Source organism: Stenella coeruleoalba (assembly GCF_951394435.1).
Source record: "Stenella coeruleoalba genome assembly, chromosome: X".
Classification (NCBI taxonomy): domain Eukaryota; kingdom Metazoa; phylum Chordata; class Mammalia; order Artiodactyla; family Delphinidae; genus Stenella; species Stenella coeruleoalba.
This window is the reverse complement of record NC_137152.1, coordinates 5,190,556-5,202,963: the sequence shown is the minus strand read 5'-3', so window position 1 is coordinate 5,202,963 and position 12,408 is coordinate 5,190,556. Positions and strand designations below refer to the sequence as shown.

Below are 12,408 nucleotides of genomic sequence, written 5' to 3'. Positions count from 1 at the left end.
TGGACCACACGAAGGACAGTAGATCTTGGGATTGGAGGAGTAACCCATTCATTTTTGATTATTCCGGAATGCCCCTATCCTTTGCTGGGAAGAGATTTACTCTCCAAAGTAGGGGGGCTCAAATCCACTTTCAGCCAGAAGGTCCCACCATAACTGATAATAAGGGAAGGTTACTTCAAATATTGACTATGAAATTAGAAGATGAATATAAATTATACGAGCAGCCTTCATCCTCACGAGTTAATGTTACTGATTGGGTAACTCGGTTCCCTCAAGCCTGGGCAGAAACTGCCGGAATGGGGATGGCCAAAAATCGGCCCCCGGTGCTAGTGGAACTCAAGGCAACTGCCACCCCAATAACGGTCCGTCAATACCCCATGAGTAGAGAAGCCAAAGACGGTATCCGTCCCCATATACAGAGGCTACTAGACTTGGGCATCTTAATAAGATGTCAATCAGCATGGAACACCCCTCTCCTGCCGGTAAAGAAACCAGGAACAAATGATTATCGGCCGGTGCAGGATCTACGAGAGGTAAACAAACGGGTGGCAGACCTCCACCCCACAGTTCCAAACCCTTACAACCTCCTGAGCACTCTTCCACCTCAACATACATGGTATACTGTTTTGGACCTTAAAGATGTTTTTTTCTGTTTAAGACTGTCTCCCCTGAGCCAACCCTACTTTGCCTTCGAATGGAAAGATCCAACATCGGGAATGTCTGGTCAGCTGACATGGACACGGCTACCTCAGGGGTTTAAGAACTCCCCGACCATCTTTGATGAAGCCCTCCATCAGGATTTGGCATTATATAGAGAATCAAATCCCCAGGTAACATTACTCCAATACGTTGATGATATTTTATTAGCTGCTGAGGCCCAAGAAGATTGTATCAAGGGTACTGAAAAACTGTTAACGGAACTTGGAACCCTGGGATATAGAGCCTCAGCCAAGAAAGCACAAATATGCCAACAACAGGTCAGTTACCTGGGGTATCTATTAAAAGGGGGGCAAAGATGGCTCACGGAGAGCAGAAAGGATACGGTGGCCCAAATTCCGGCTCCCAAAAACGCCAGGCAGGTTAGAGAATTTTGGGGGACGGCCGGATTCTGTAGACTATGGATTCCAGGGTTTGCTGAGCTGGCAGCCCCATTGTACCGCCTAACCAAAAACAGCACTCCTTTCGTTTGGGGCGATAAGGAACAACGGGCTTTTGACCAAATCAAACGAGCTTTACTTTCAGCTCCAGCCCTAGGACTGCCAGATGTAACCAAACCTTTTCATTTATATGTGGCCGAAAATAAGGGCATTGCAAAAGGAGTATTGACTCAGAAATTGGGTCCCTGGAATCGCCCAGTTGCTTATTTGTCAAAAAAATTGGACCCTGTGGCATCAGGATGGCCCACCTGTTTAAAGATAATCGCTGCAGTGGCCGTTCTAGTCAAAGATGCTGACAAACTAACTTTAGGACAAAATCTAACGATAACAGCTCCTCATGCCCTGGAAAATGTAGTCCGTCAACCACCGGATAGGTGGCTAACTAATGCCAGGATGACCCATTACCAAACCCTGTTGCTAAACTCAGATCGCATCAAGTTTGCTCCAGCCACAGGACTCAATCCAGCCACCTTGCTACCTGATCCTGACTTGGAAGGCTCCACCATCATACATGATTGTCAGGAAGTACTAGCCGCAGCACACGGCAGTAGGCCGGATCTGATGGACCTGCCCCTCCCTGATGCTGATTTCACCTGGTTCACGGATGGGAGCAGTTTCCTGGAGGAAGGTAAGCGTCGAACTGGGGCAGCCGTGGTAGACGGAAAACAAGTCATATGGGCAGCGGCACTACCACAAGGGACCTCAGCCCAACGAGCTGAATTAATTGCCCTGATGAGGGCATTAGAGATGGCAGAGAATAAAAAAGTAAACATCTACACAGACAGTAGATATGCGTTTGCTACCGCTCATATCCACGGTGCCATTTACCAACAGAGAGGGCTACTAACTTCAGGTGGCAAAGAAATTAAAAACAAAGACGAAATCGTGGCTTTGTTGACTGCACTCATGCTTCCTACTAAAGTCAGTATCATCCACTGCCCTGGACATCAAAAAGGAAATGCCCCAATAATTAGGGGAAATAATATGGCTGACCAAGTGGCCCGAGAAATAGCATCGGGAGAAGTCATTTTAGGACTGTCAGATAAAGTTCCTGAAAAACCAGGCCGCGATGAAGAAATCATCCCGGCCACAACAAAAGGAACTTTGTCCCCTCAGCAAGCAGAACCCATGTTAAAACAGATGCACAGATGGACACATTTGGGGACTAAAAAGATGGTAGCCTTGTTACAAAAAGCCAGGTACGAAACCCCTGGAATGACAAAATTAGCTGAACAAATTGTGCAGGAATGCGTCCCATGTCAACAGGTAAATGCTCACAAAGGGAAACTTGAAACTGGAAAGAGACTCAGGGGGGACCGCCCAGGAACTTACTGGGAAGTGGACTTTACCGAAGTGCGTCCTGGAAGGAACGGTAATAAATACCTTTTAGTTTTTGTAGACACTTTTTCAGGATGGATAGAGGCTTTCCCAACAAAAAAAAGAAACAGCTGCTGTAGTAGCCAAGAAGATTTTAGAAGAAATTTTTCCTCGATTTGGAGCATCAAAGGTAATAGGGTCTGATAATGGTCCAGCCTTCGTCGCCCAGGTAAGTCAGGATGTGGCCAGATATTTGGGGACTGATTGGAAATTACATTGTGCCTATAGACCCCAAAGTTTAGGTCAGGTAGAAAGAATGAATAGGACTCTAAAAGAGACCCTAACTAAATTGTCCTTGGAGACTGGCGGTACCGATTGGACGGTGCTCCTTCCTTTGGCCCTATTCCGGGTTAGAAATACACCTTCCCGATACCATCTTACTCCTTTTGAAATATTATATGGTGCCCCGCCTCCCCTCCTCACTTTAGGAAAAGAAATAAAACCTGATTGTCAAAATAACACTGACTTATATGCTAGGCTACTGGGACTCCAATTGGTCCAGAAAGAAATATGGTCCCAACTCGCCAAGGCCTACCAACCGGGAACACCGGGAGAAACTCATCCTTTCCAAGTCGGAGACTCCGTATACGTCCATCGGCATCGAACCCAGATGTTGAAACCTCGATGGAAAGGACCATACACCGTCCTCCTCACCACCCCAACGGCCATAAAAGTGGATGGCATCGCTGCCTGGATCCATGCTTCACATGTGAAGGCTGCACCAGCGACGGCATCATCAGGATGGCGGGCCCAAAGAACCGACAACCCGCTCAAACTCAAGCTTCTACGAACCTAAGACTTATAATTTTGGTTTTACTGCCTTTACTGACTGACTAGGAATATCTGCCGGGATAGGAACAGGAACCACAGCCCTCATACAACAACCCCAGTATTATGCAAGTTTAAGACAGGCTGTAGACATCGACCTTCGAGCATTAGAAAGTTCCATAACTCAACTAAAGGAATCACTCACCTCACTTTCAGAAATGGTGTTGCAGCCTAGATTTGCTGTTTCTTAAGGAAGGGGGATTATGCGCCGCTCTAAAAGAAGAATGTTGCTTTTATATTGATCATTCAGGAACCATTACCAAAACCATGGATAAACTAAGGGAACGCTTAGATAAAAGGCAAAGGGAGAGAGAGAACGAAAAAGGATGGTTTCAATCATGGTTTGATAAGTCCCCCTGGTTTACCACCTTAATCTCTACTCTGTTGGGACCTCTTATTGTTTTATTGTTGATTTTAACTTTTGGACCATGTGTTCTAAATCGCTTGATAGCACTTATTAGAGAACGTATCAGTACTGTACAAGTTCTAATGTTAAGACAACAGTACCAAAGTTTACGAACAGAAGGTTGAGATTCCATGATTGGAATCAATAGTCACAAGAAAAAGGGGGGAATGTGGGACTCGAGGGACATTGTTCCAGCTAATGATTAAGAACTCTCCAGACAATAGGGGCTTCTTAGACAGTGGGTGAATTTCCAGGATGTCCGGCCCCCTTCCGAGAAGGAGGGAGATAACAAAATGTAAAAAAGGTGTCTGTCAAAGACCAATCAGGCAGCTGGGGAGAAGGAGGGAGATAAACAAAATAGGTGTCTGTCAAAGACCAATCAGGCAACTGGGGAGAAGGAGGGAGATAAACAAAATAGGTGTCTGTCAAAGACCAATCAGGCAACTGGGGAGAAGGAGGGAGATAAACAAAATAGGTGTCTGTCAAAGACCAATCAGACAGCTGGGGATAAGTTCCCTCTCTGGTCCGAGCCTAAGCCGGGGCCAATCAGCAGGAGAACACAACCAAATCTATAATTTACATGCGGGGAAGTGGGAACCTATAAAACTGACATATTCGCGCCCAAAAGGGGTTCCTTCTTCGACCTCCTGCGTGAGGACCAAGGAACCCCGGTGCACCGGCCTTCAATAAACCTCTTGCGTTTTGCATCGACTTCCGACTCTTGTTGTTTCCTGGGCGAGTCGAAACTCCTAGGAGACCGCGCAGGTCTAACACCTCGTGGCACAGTGGTTGAGAGTCCGCCTGCCGATGCAGGGGACACGGGTTCGTGCCCCGGTCCGGGAGGATCCCACATGTTGTGGAGCAGCTGGGCCCGTGAGCCATGGCCGCTGAGCCTGCGCGTCCGGAGCCTGTGCTCCGCAACGGGAGAGGCCACAGCAGTGAGAGACCCGCGTACCACAAAAAAAAAAATAAATAAAAATGGAAAGAGAATAAATATAAGCCTAGATGAGTTTTCTAAAGTGGATACTAGCTTAATCACAGTTGGGAGTTATTTTGTTTCTCTTTTTTTTCAATTGACCTAAACTGCTGCTTGTGGTAAAGATGTGAATAATTAACCAACAGAGCCATATAAGCAACTTCATCGGTGTGACGGCAGAATTTACAGGAGAATGTATGCTCTAAGGTTGTGACCTCAACAAAAAGCACTTCCATGGGCCACGGATCAATACGACCTATCAGTCAACATCCACTTATCCCAATAATCAGTCTGTTAGGCTGTTCCCTTTGACACTCCAGCTGGTCATTTCATTACCGCTGCACAATGGTTTCTTACAGATGACCCAAAGATTCACGAGGAGTGCAATGCAAACGTTTAACATTCTGTTTTTCTTAGATTTAAACCCCTGTTTCTTCTGACGGTGACCCAGGAATTTCTCCTCTGGTCATTAATCCAGAGGAAGAGCTGACAAGATGAGAAGTGTAACTGTTTCTGCTGTAACTGTTAGCACATTCCCTAAACAAGGTTGGTATTTAGCCCAGATTATAAGGGATGACCTCCAAAAATTATCACCAGGCTTATTATTCCCCAATACCTATGTTTTCTGTTTCTACATTAGGTGAGCAACTCCAAAAGGCCAAACCTTCAAAATACTGGGGAGGAAAAATGTTTGTAAAACATAGTAAGAATCTCAAAAAAGAGTGGATACATGTACAACTGATTCACTTTGCTGTACAGTAGAAAGTAACACAACATGGTAAATCAACTATACTCCAATAAAAATTTTAAAATAACACCAAAAAAATAATGACATCCTGTGAAATCTCCCAAGATAAAACAGTCATACTTAACCCATCAAGTCCACTCACGTAACAGTCATTAAATTGATTTGCATAGAAATCAGGTGTCACGCACTATTGACAAACTTAATCAGTCATCCATATCTTCCCTTAATTCATGACAATGTGGTGATGTATGCCCACACAGGGGTTTTCTGATTCAATTTTTACCAGTGGTGATGGCCCCATCAGTTTGGGTCTAGATCACTATGGCCTCATCCATGATACATCGCAGTGAGTTTGCCCTGCAATCATTCCTACCCCTCCTGTTACCAGAATGACTGTCGTTCTGCCTCTGACTTAATGCCGAGCCCTACCTCACTCCATGGGGGTGACTTGGAGACAAGAATACTAATGCTGTCCATCACCACAGCTGTTTCCCCTACAGTGTTAAATAAATCCCCATGGCTTCTACTGAGTCATTTGTTGGAAAAACATGTATTACTAAGTGTTCTGATTTCCATTTTAAACCTTTACAGTTATTAATGCAATTCCTATAATAAATAAAAGTTTTATAAGAATAACCATACTCTACATTGGCTCCCCCTCGATGGAAAAAAATACCAGAAGGAAATGGACAATCCAATGTTTTCAACCAGACTGAAAATCGATGTGACTTAATTCATATTCACCTAACTAACCGTAATAGGTTGAAATCAGTGATGAGGAATCAGTAAATTCAGATTTATGGACTAGTCCCAGCAATGGAAACCAATGCTAGCTAACTTAAGAGGATAGAAAAGAAAACTAATGATCCAAATGACCCAGCAATCCCACTCCTGGACATATACCTGGAGGAAACCATAATTCGCAAAGACACACGCACCCCAGTGTTCATTACAGCACTATTTACAATAGCCAAGACATGGAAGCAACCTAAACGTCCATCGACAGAGGAACGGATAAAGAAGACGTGGGGGGTGTGCGTGTGCGTGTGTGTGTGTGTGTGTGTGTGTACACACACACACACACACACACACACACACATAATGGAATATTACTGAGCCATAGAAAAGAACAAAATAATGCCATTTGAAGCAACATGGATGGACCTAGAGATCATCATCCTGAGAGAAGTAAGTCAGAAAGAGAAAGACAAAAAACATATGATATTACTTATATGTGGAATCTAAAAAAAAGGTACAAATGAACTTATTTACAAAACAGAAGTAGAGTCACAGATGTAGAAAACAAACTTACGGTTACCAGGGGGTAAAGGGGAGGGAGGGATAAATTGAGAGATTAAGATTGACACATACACGCTACTATATATAAAACAGATAACTAATAAGGACCTACTGTACAGCACAGGGAAGTCTACTCAATACTGTGTAATGACCTATATGGGAAAAGACTCTTATAAAGAGTGGCTATATGTATAACTGATTCACTTTGCTGTACACCTGAAACTAACACAACATTGTAAATCAACTCTACTCCAATAAAAATTAAAAAAATAAAGTAAGTAAGTAAAATAAAATAAAGTACGGTCAGAGAGAATTAGAGCCAATGTCCAACAAGGACTGAAGGCATCTCAAACATGCCGACAGCAGGGACTGGCTGACTGCTTCCTCTGGGTACAGCTCCTGGGATGAATCCACTGCGGCCCTTTCTGTGCTCTGTTTAATAGCCAAAGTCCCTAAAGAGAGACTCCAGCCACCCTAATTTAAGTAACTTGTTCACCCTCTCATGATCCCATGAAGGTTAAGGGCGTTGTCTTAGCTCATCCCCGCAAAAAAGAAGCCAGGATGCTATCACTGAGAGAACAACAAGTGAATGGATGAAAGGTGATCAAAACAAAAACTCCCATAAAATTCCTTGCCTCTCTACCATCCAGAAAACCCATGTCTTCAGAGACACACTTTCAAAATTGTCCACCGCCTAACATGTAGTAGTCATGTACAATAAGAACTGCTCCGGAAAAGAGACATGACAGCCTTGCCACCTGGCCCAGTGTCCTGAGATGTCGCTGTGCTCTCCGGCTTTATCTAGATCCCACGGTGATGTTCAACTACATAGGTGGTAAGTGAGACAGTAACCACCACTGTCAACATACCCTACCATTTAATGTATTTAATTAAAACATGCAACTGTATTTAATGTATTTAATTAAAACAGGCAACTGTATAAGACAGAGCAAGACAGGAAATAGGAATGGAACCTACAGGCCCACACGGTATCTTTCGCCTGCATCTTTTCCTACCTATTCCAGTCCCTCTTGATGGTAGGCAGCTTTCCTATTCAATAGGGCTCATTACTTGGTGGAAGGAGGCCACCGGAAGACACCCGAGCCCTGCAGTGCTACCCAGGCAGGGGGAGGCTGTCGTCATTCATCCAGACCAGGCTGCCATTCCAGGGATCCCACTGGGCTTCTCCCTGTCCCCTATACAAGAATCACATGTCGCCGTAAGCGTACAAGACAGAGACCCCGTACAACACTCCCAACACCCAAAACAGAGACACAATAGCCCCAACCCAATAGGCAGACATGGAAACCTTATCTTCACGATGTCTGCTAAAAGTGTGTCTAGTTGGAGAGGCAGTTTATCACCGCGTCCGGAGTTCAATGTCTGCTTCACACAAGCTCAGAGCCAACTGGAGGAAAAACAGATATTTTCTGAATGGGTCTTTAGAGAGTCTCATGAGCAGAGAGAAAAAGAGTGCAAGTGAGAGAGAGAGAAAGAGGCTGATAAAGAAAAGCATACACTAGTTTGATGATTATCAAGGTGGGGAAAATATCTGGTTAGAAATATTTTGAGCATTTGCAAAATGTTACGCGTTCTTACCTAAAATTTTGCAATTCCTTCTCACCTTAATTTTAACGTATAGTTCATTTCATTTTACATTTTATTGAGTGTTGTGTGTACTGTATGGTAGAAACTTCACTTTTCTTTGTACAAAAATTCTGTGCATTCTTTCTCCAAGACGCTTCCTCACCTTTTTTAAGGAAGATTCTCCTCTTACAGTGATGCAGTTTTTCACGTGACACTTTGAAGTGGAGTTGTTCCTCTGTATTGGGAATTTCCTAGAGTCCTCTGTGGAAGGAAAAAATAATGTATCTTTATTTTTTATTTTATTAACCATTTTTTAAATTGAAGTATAGTGAAATTACTATAAATGTTGTCTTAGTTTCTGGTGTACAGCAAAATGATTCAGTTATATATGTGTGTGTGTCTGTGTGTGTGTGTGCGCGTCTGTGTTCTTTTTCAGATTCTTTTCCATTATAGGTTATTATAAGATATTGAATATATTTCCCTCTGCTATACAGTAGGTCCTTGTTTACCTTCTTTATATATAGTGTGTATATGTTAATCCCAAACCCCTAATTATTCCCCCCCTTTCCCTTTTGGTAACCATAAGTTTATTTTCTATGTCTGTGAGTCTATTTCTGCTTTGTAAGTAAGTTCATTTGTACCATTTTTTTAGATTCCACATATAAGTGGTATCATATGATATTTGCATTTGTCTGGCTTACTTAATATGAGAATCTCTAGGTCCATCCATGTTACTGCAAATGGCATTATTTCATTCTTTTTATGGCTGAGTAGTATTCCATTGTGTATATGTACCACATCTTTCTTTTTTTGGCCATGCCATGGGGCATGTGGGATCTTAGTTCCCCAACCAGGAATCGAACTCGTACCCCCTGCAATGGAAGCACAGAGTCTTAACCACTGGACCCCCAGGGAAGTCCCTGTACCACATCTTCTTTATCTGATCATCTGTTGATGGACACTTAGGTTGCTTCCATATCCTGGCTATTGTAAATATCACTGCAATGAACATTGGGGTGCACGTATTTTTTTCAGTTAGAGTTTTCTCTGGATATATGCCCAGGAGTGGGATTGTAGGATCACATGGTAACTCTATTTTTAGTTTTCTGAGGAACCTGCATACTGTTCTCCATAGTGACTGCACCAATTTACATTGCTCCCAACAGTATAGGAGGGTTCCTTTTTCTCCATACCCTGTCCAGTATTTATAAAATGATGAATCGTAAATGGTAAGTACACTTATAGGATTAAAGAAATAATTAATGGTAGTAGATATAACAAAGGACTTATACTATATACAAGAAGCAAAAATATCTTTGCTAAGTTTGTTGTGAATATTTTGGCTATGCTCTATGAAAAAGAAAGGAAACAGGAGTTAAACTAATGAAAAATTTATAATAAAGGAAACCATAAGCCTATGGATTTATATGTGATTATTGCAAAGAGTGATATAAAAAGAGGATAACAGGACAAAACCAATTACCTGTTTACTACTAGAGAGATGTGCTGAGCAGGAAAAAGGATATTTGTGTTTTGCAAGGCTCATAAACAGGCAAACAGTACTGATTCATGGGTGCAGGATTTGCGTGAGCTGATGTCAACTACCAAAAATGCTCTTTTGGGATACCTAGAATTCTTCATGTTTGATTTATCACAACTGCATTCTTTATTTTATAGCAGTGTTTACAGTTTACTGATTTACTAGTAAACAGGTTCTTCCATTTGGGGACAGCATTCTGCTTATAAATACACCATTAAAAACATAAAATTCATAAAAAGAACAATAGCAAGGGAAATTTGGGCACAAAATTGAGGTAATAAAAACAGCCACATTTATCCTTTGACGTGTTTTTATGACCCAGACTGTGTTTTATGACCCAGAACCCTGACCTTTCGTTGTGAATGAGATACTTCTCCAGTTGATATTCAACCAGTGTGCATGAAATAAAGTTGAGTATTAACATCGCTAACAGGATTCTGTGCCTAAAGGTGATAAGCCCTTGTCTGAAATATTAATTCAGTGTTTGATTTACTATCTCTTGCAGGTTCCATCATTGCATCTGTGTATTGCATCTGCTTCATCAAATGCCTAAATACTCAAACCCCAATTTTTCCTATAATCCCCTTGCAGACAAGAACTGTACCAACTTATTATTAAGACAACTAATACAACAGCTACTTAGAGATGGGGACAAAATTATTTAAGAAAGTTTCTGATTCATTCCTGATTCCTTTAGCTGAGTAATATGCATGATCCTAATTCAGAGTCTATGTTTTGAGCATATCTACAGATTATTCATGTGTGTTCCTACTGGAAGACTTGCACTTGCAAAATATGTCCTTTCTAGAAAGAGATGTCTCTAGATTACCGTAATTCAGGATTTCTCAGCTCTGGTACTATTAATATTTGGGGCTCATAACGCTTTGTTGTAGGGAAATATCCTGTGCATTGTAGCAGCATCCCTGGCCTCCATCCACTAGATGCCAGTGACATTCCTCTCCCAGAGGTCATGGTCATGGCAGCCAACAATGTCTCCAGACATTGAAACATGTCCCCTGGGTGAAAAGCCCTCTGTTGACGAACACTGCCGGAATTGGAGTTAAACACAATCTAGAAACTCCACTGCCACAGCTTGGCAAAGAGACAGAGAGAAAGAGCGAGCGAGCGAGCGAGCCAGAGAGACCGTTCCTTCCTCCAGTTAGTCCTCTCCAACATCTAATGCACTTACTGCTGCATTATCTTTTGATTTTTATTATTAATAGCTTCCATTTTTGCATCTCCACTATGTGCTAAGCATTTCACATGCCTTTTTGTAGCCCTCCTATCTCTACAGGTAGACCATTTTTCCGTTTTTGTTTTTTTTTTTTTTGACGTCTAAGGAAGCTAAAGTTCAGAGAGCCTAGGCCAGTGTCTCTCCAAATACAATGTGCACACGCATCACTCGGGTGTATAGGTGCAATTTAGATTCTGTTTCAGGAGGTCTGGGGTGGAGCCTGACAGTCTGCATTTCTGACAAGCTCTCTCCCAGGTGATGCGAAGCCTGCTGGTCCACAGAAACTACACTTTGCTGAAACTGACCCAACTCCCGCAGCTAGAAAATAGCAGAGTCAGAATTGGGAGCCGAGTGTGCTTCTCACCCAGGCTGCAGGCTTCCTCTCTCATCACGCCAGCTTTCCACGCATGTCTGTGCCATGCAGTCAGCCATGCTCTTCTTTGGATGGCCTTGGGCTCTCGTATTTCACCTCTACTTTCCTGCTTACCCACGGTGCGGCAGGTCTGGGGAAACACAGAATGAGTGTGGTCAGTCTAAACGAATGGGCACCAGTTGGAAAGTAACTCCATCACTCTTTCCCTTTTCATATATTCATCTCATGAGCTCTTATGACATCACCTTCTAGCTGCCACACAGGGAGGGGACTAGAGCTTGAATTCAAAGTGAAGGAAACATAATCCTTTTCTCTTGAAGTTCATGTTTAATGGGGGATATCAATGCATAGACAGATCACCATGAATCAGCATCCTAGATGTATCCCTGAAGATGAACAGAGAAATTATTGGGTCACAGACTGAAACTGACATCATACCATCTCATCTGTGATAAGCCCCAAACCCAGCCCCAACCCCTCATTCTGTGGTCATTGCAATATGGGGCCATCTTTTTGCAATTGGGGTAACTGTTCTTTGAAGGAAGGTACCTGATTCTGCCTGACAAGCTGGAGATGACAATTAAATTTATTCTTGAACAAGGTATGTCACAAACAATAGAACAGATGGAAAATCTCACTTAGAAGGGATCATCATGAAATCATCTACCAACAGTTTTTATACTCATCCCATTATGATTTCCCCGTACCTACAGTGCATCCATGGCTTTGTGAGCTATGGACTGAAAATGTAGGAAAATGGTTGATAATGATTTCAAAAATTGAAAGTGTTGCCAAGTAACCATAGGAACTGAAGTTGAGAACGTGTAAGTTACTGAATATGGTCCTTTTGTAAAATTGTGGAGTAGACCTCGATGCCTCCTAA

General features: G+C 42.6%; 1 protein-coding gene across 8 annotated transcripts in view; it reads right to left on the bottom strand.

Annotated features, from left to right (window-relative positions):
• STS (steroid sulfatase) overlaps nt 1–12,408 on the bottom strand; it is a 552,741-nt gene that overhangs the window by 181,810 nt on the left and 358,523 nt on the right. For all 8 annotated transcript variants that reach the window (XR_013825700.1, XR_013825701.1, XR_013825702.1 and 5 more), the window contains 2 exons: nt 11,517–11,655; nt 8,542–8,639 (listed from right to left, as the gene is read on the bottom strand). The gene's annotated coding sequence lies outside the window, so the exon portion shown is untranslated. The remainder of the gene's footprint in view (nt 1–8,541; nt 8,640–11,516; nt 11,656–12,408) is intronic.